Raw genomic sequence first — 6,113 nt, forward strand, 5'->3', positions numbered from 1 at the left:
TGGCCTGCATAAGAATTAGGCCAAATCTGCATGCTCATGTACTCTGTCATTATTCCTGGCCACCGCTCAAAGGAGACATGCTTTCACTTGTCCTCTTTCACTTCCCCAGTGCCTTTCTTGTGCAGTTCTAATATTCCTACTGTTTTGTGAAAAGCTAGAGTGGAAAACTGATATAAGAAAAAAAACGTCTGGTGTTCAGCTGCATTAATTTGCCCTCTGATCCCACTCATCAAACAAGTCTACTGATGTAAGAGCAGGAGCGGCAATGGAAACCAATAACTAGGACAGCCCTTCTGATGGCAGCCCAGATATATGCCACAATTATTCCAAAGCAATAAGGGCCAGAATAGGGAGGTGAGGAATTTGATACTGGGGAATTGAGGCGTAACACTTGGCAAAAATTAAAAAAGCACCACTCTGCAGCCAAAGTGCATGTGGGCCATGAAAAGCAACCGACTACCCTGGGTTAAATTTGAAGCACATTGGCAAGGCAGCACAGAGACAACAGTGCTTGTCCCGTTCACTGAGCATAACATAGAACATTTATTTCCTGGGTTTTCAATCTAGTCCCCTTTCATTAACATTGTATTCAATTAAAACGTGAATTTCCTTCCTGAAATTGGAATAAATGTTGATAACATCAAATGCATTTCACAGATGGTAAAAATACTCTCAGCTTTATTTACTGCTCCTGTTTACATTCACATTTGCAAATATAATACAGGGCTTCTAAAAATCTGCTGGTCCACTAGCTGCTCAGGAGCTTTATTTTTACAGGTCAAGAACTGAAAATAGTTCACAAACCAAAGCACCGATAAGATCATAATGTAGAGGAGGGAGAGGATTTTTCTTTGCTCACTAAGAGTGGTAATGCTCTCAATAACATGGACAGTGCTAGGGGTGAGCTCTCAGGACAGGGTTTTGGGTAGTGCGATATACAGCAAGGGTGCCTGAAGAAATGGTTTGTTACTGGCGCTGCTTACTGGTTTTCTTATGAAAGTAAGAAGCAATTACAACTGATTTCCCCATCATCTGGGACCACCTCAGATGGGGAGCGGGCACCGACGGGACTTACTCAGCTGCCTTCCTCCCTGACGGCGAGCCCCGCCCCGCCCCGCCCCGCCCCGCCGCCCCGCCCCGCCCCGCCGCCGCCGCCGCTCCCCCGCCCCACTCTCGCGAGAGTTCGGTGCGGGCAGCGCCCGCCGCCGTCGGGCCGGCGCGAGGGGGTGGCGGAGCGTCCTCCCGGCGCGAGGCCGCGGGGGGGGGCGGGGCGGGGCGGGGCATGCTCGTTGGGAGCGGTGCCCGCGGCCCTGTGTTAGCCCCCGTTGGTGGCCGGCTGGGCAGCCGGGGAGGAGTCAGAGGTGTTTGCCGCGGTGTCCCCGCCTAGCAAGCGCAGGGTGGGGGTGCAGCCGTCCTGGAGGGGCCTGAGGTGCGGGCGGGCGGGAGCTGTACAGCGGCTTCCCTGCGCCTTCTGGTGCTTCTGCTGGCTTGGGCTGTGCGGGGAGAGCAGGCGTTTTCCTTCTGTTACACGTAAACCTTCGTCCTTTAGGTCAGGGAACGCAAGCAGCGTAAAACGTTGCAGTAACGTAAATACAGTGTTGACAAACCCTCTGCATTTACATCAACAAGGCAACACCTCCTGTCCTAATCTATTAACTGGAAATACCTACAACCTGGCCCGTGAAAGAGTAGCCACTCCTGGATAATACTTGCCCTCCTGTACAGCTGCGGCAGGGTGCTTTTCGGCTGTTCGAGGAGGCGTGAGCAGGCAGCTGGCATGGGTGACACGTGGGCAGTCCCCTGACAGACACACCAGGCCGTGCACCTACTCCGGGCTCTCTGTGCCTGAGAGACAGAAGGATACATTTCACAGTCTTCCCATTCTTACTGTATAGTATCATAGGTGCCTTCTGCAGAGTTTTACTAGCCCTGTCATGGACAGAGGATGTTCTGCTGAGTAATCTTTTCTAGTTTCTTGTTACATTCTGGCAATTACCCTATCACTTCAGTCTCATGGATACAATGATTAGATTTCCTATTTTTTCACAGCATTCCTTTTGTCTAAAATAGGTAGAAGGAGATGTAGGCGGTCACACTGAGCTTTAGGTGTCATTGCCAGGACCACAGCAGGGCTGCAAGCACCACAAGTCACATGTAGTGTGAATCCTTCTTCCTTGATTGCCCTCTTAATTTCTACCTTCCTTGCCATAGTTCTTCACCCTTTCTAGTGCCGGGATGGCTGACTCCCAAATGAACTAGTTTCCAGAGCAAAGCCTCTGCACAAGGGCCGGAGAAGTGCCTGGAGTCCAGAGCCTGGGCAGGGGGCACCCGGGGCCTAGGGGAGGGAGGGTTAACCTCTTTGCTGACCAGTGCCAAATTTGTTTTGGAGACCTGCAGCTTGTTTGCTGGTGCCAGCCCCACCCCTGATGACCAGCCTGGCGTAGGTGCCAGTGGCTCACCATCCCCGGCTGAGGGGATCAGAGAGTGAAGGAAGGCAGAGAGTGAAGAAGAGCCGGCCGATGCATTGATTTCCTAGGACAAGGTCAGTGGCTAAAGAGAGGAACAAAGGCCCAACAGAAAGGGGAATTTAGACAGGAGTTCAGGAGTAACTGTGATGTTGGAGGTCGCAGTCACCTAAGCAAACTAGCTGGACTCCCTCAGCTTCCTCTGTTGTCCATGAAGGCAGGTTCTCCCAAAGAATGATCTAGAGCACTAAATATTGGATTTGCTTGTGTTTGCCCTCTGGAAGACCTGCTTTTCCTCCATCGGTTAGAGAGGTGCTGGTGGAGAGTTCCTTGGCTAAAATAGGAGTCCAAGTTGATTGTGAATATCCATCCCCAGGACTTCTGTGAATTACAGGCAGGTGTGACTGCCCAGTGCCCTGAACTTTGCCCGCAAAGATGACCTGTGGTCACAGAAAGGACTGTGGGGGTAAGCATACTCTTTTACTGAGCAGAAGAGAGAGAATTTGAACCTGCCCCTTAACAGTAGTGACATGTTACCATGTGCTTTTGGTCTGTATAATTACGGAACACCTATTAACTCCACAAATAGTCTCCAGGACTAAACACTCATGGGAGTTTTGCTGTTTGCTGCCACAAGACAAATGCCGTTACCTCTGTATCAACAATATCAGCAGTATGTGTTACGGTTGTATCAATTTGTACATGAAAGGGGTGCGTGTGTGTGTCTGTCACTGCTTCTTAACACATGTAGGAAAGTTATTTCCTCCCTGCAATAATCCCATCCCACGTATACAACCCCCTCTAGAGTCAGATCCTGCATCTTCAGCACTGGAAAGCAATGTATAAGTTTCTCTCTGTAGTGAAGATGGTCCTGAGATGCATGCAGGTGTGGAACATCTGTCCCATGCTATTAAAATGTTTGAAAAAAATAAAGTCTCTGAGGGAAGAGATTTGAACCATAATGTTTCCCTACTTATGATGAGTGAAAACTGTGCACTTAATGTAACCATAGTTAGAGTACTACTGTGTGCCACAAGAAAACTTTTGTAATATGAGCAAATCTTGGGAAAAATCCTGAAACAGGCCTTAAAAATTATTCTGTTTTGCAGGCTGAAAATTAATATTAACTGACCAATATCCTGATATTTCCAGAATTGCTTCTTTGGTTTCCCAAAATGCCAGTTGAATGATCAGACTTGCTTCCTTTGTATAAACAATAGTCTCTGTAATCTAATCACAAAACAAATAAAATCAACCATATGCTCTTATTTAAATTATTCACTTTTATTGCTATCGTCCTGGTACTTAAAAATCATCAACTCAATCAGAATTACATAGTGTTAAGTATTATATTTTGCTGAGTCCACCCTTCCTTTAGAGGGGTGAACAGGAGATGCAGGGAGGGCAGGCATAGGAGGCAGGAGTGACTTTGCCCAGAGGATGGAGTGGCAGAACTGCGAATGGAAGCTGTGTCATAAATCTGCCCTGTCCACTGGGCAGCATTGTCCCTTACAGGAGCTCAGAAGTGAGCTGCTGAGCTGGCAGGGGCAAGTTGATTGCCTAAACTTTAGTCTGGGGTCTCCAGGAACTTTTGGGTACCTCTGGTGAGAAGTTAGGTATTGTTATATTCTTTCTTGGGGAAAAAAAGTTTGTGTTGGTAGCAGCTTGATTTAAAATGTTTTTTTTTTAAGCTTTATATTACAAACTGTTTCTCTGTCTCAGTCTTAATTTGTTCCTGGATGAATCAGGATGAGTGCACTAAAGCTTTGTTTGATATTAGAGAAATCGTTTTTCACCAATTATTCATTTGTTTTTAAAGCATCTGTGCTATCTTTCCTTAAAGAGCACAATGGAGCAGTAGGTGCTATTTTGAGATCCTTGTGTAGACTTTACGAAAAAGTTTTGTCTCATGTTTTTCTTTAATGTTACTTTTTCTACAGTGACACAGTCCTCTCACAGTGCTTTGGGTTTGCTACTTCCTTCCCTAAAAATCATTTATCTCCAGTGCAGCAGCTAAGAGAACGAGGGAAAACAGAATTAGCTTTTAAAGGTTTCGGCTGCTGTTGTCAACATAGGGAACAGAATGGCCACAAGGTGGTAGCAGTCTGTAAGGGAGGGCCAGGAGATGGCTCTGAGCTTTGCTTATTGATACAGGGAGGCAAATACTGCCTGTGTGCGTTATGCCATACAGTGGAGCCCTTGCAGTGTTCAAGCAGAGTTATTTTAGATCTATTTTCTTGAGTTATTTCACTTTGAGGTAATCTTGTGTGAGGTAGCGCAATGGGGGATAACACCATAGCATCTCTCTTGTCAGCTGTAAGGCCCCATAGGCTGGCAGCACGTGACTTTGCCAAGGATGCCAAGTGCAAATCCATTTAAAATTGCCAGTGTAAGATAGCATCTGGGCTTGTGCTGCTGGCCGGTACAGTCTGTCTGCTTTTTGGGCTCTCCTAACGGCATCCAGAATGGCACGGCCCCAGGTTGCAGAGTGCTCCTTCTGCCTGCTCCGACCAGTTCAGAATAATGTAAGGGGTTAACTTCATGGTGCCTGGCTTTGTGAGAGATCAGACTTCATCCGCCCTCCCAGGGCTGACATAAAGTTCGTGTTAATAGAAAAAGACAATGAAAACTCCATCATGTGCTCTGTCTGATTTGACCAAAACGCAGTCACATGCCCACACGTGATCAAGATTAAATTTGTGCTGCTGAGTGATCTGGCAGTGTGCAAACCCCTATTAATGCGCATGAAACCGCAGTTTTGGGCAAAAAATATGCTTTTACTTCTGTTGCTCCTGCTATGAGAGAAAAGAGGAGAAAGAGGAGCTTCTGACAGCTTTACTGGGGCAGACAACTGCAGGGATCATTTTGGTCTGGGTTACAATTACCAGAAAAGATATAGGAGATTGTTCTGTAAACTGTTTCACTGCGAATTCTGCGACAATTTAATCCTTTCTTGATGCATGGGAATTATGGGAAGGTGTGTGAGGACTGGCAGCACTAACCTATTTCTACCCTTTACCAGCTCTACATCATACTTGAGTCAAGTTTGTGTGTGTGAGCAGGGCTTAATATAAAGGCAACTTGAATGTTACAAGATTATAAGGTTAATTTATCTCTGCAATGAAGATAAGCCCTGCATTTCTTGCTGCATTTCTATGTACAAATGCTAGTTGTTCTGTGAATAGCAAGAGTTTCATTTAGATGTGGTGCTCAGACATGAATTCTCAGACACTTTGCAGCATGCAGTTTAAATCTTTTAAAGCAAAAAAAAAGGGTGTTGGTATTAGTACAGCCTCACGTTCATTGTTGTTTGCTTACTGAGAGCCATAACCAACAGTCTGAACTGTTGTTTCTTCCATGGAGTCCATCTTTACTCTTGCACAAGTTTTTCTCCTTAGTGCTAATTATTTAAACACCTATTCATTGCTCAGTAGGACTCTGTCCCCGGAGGCAAAGAAGGAGTGAAAAAATGTCACTTAATGTGGCACAAAACGAAGTCATGATTTGTATTAGGTCCTTTTCATCCAGTGCTGCAAACATGGACACATGCTTTAAATTTCTCTCGATTTCTATAGGACTATGCTTAGCGGTATGGTGAAATGTGCTTATGTTAAACATGCTACAGAGGAGTTTTGAAATAGACCATGT

The sequence above is a fragment of the Gavia stellata genome, chromosome 4, assembly GCF_030936135.1.
Source record: "Gavia stellata isolate bGavSte3 chromosome 4, bGavSte3.hap2, whole genome shotgun sequence".
Classification (NCBI taxonomy): Eukaryota; Metazoa; Chordata; class Aves; order Gaviiformes; family Gaviidae; genus Gavia; species Gavia stellata.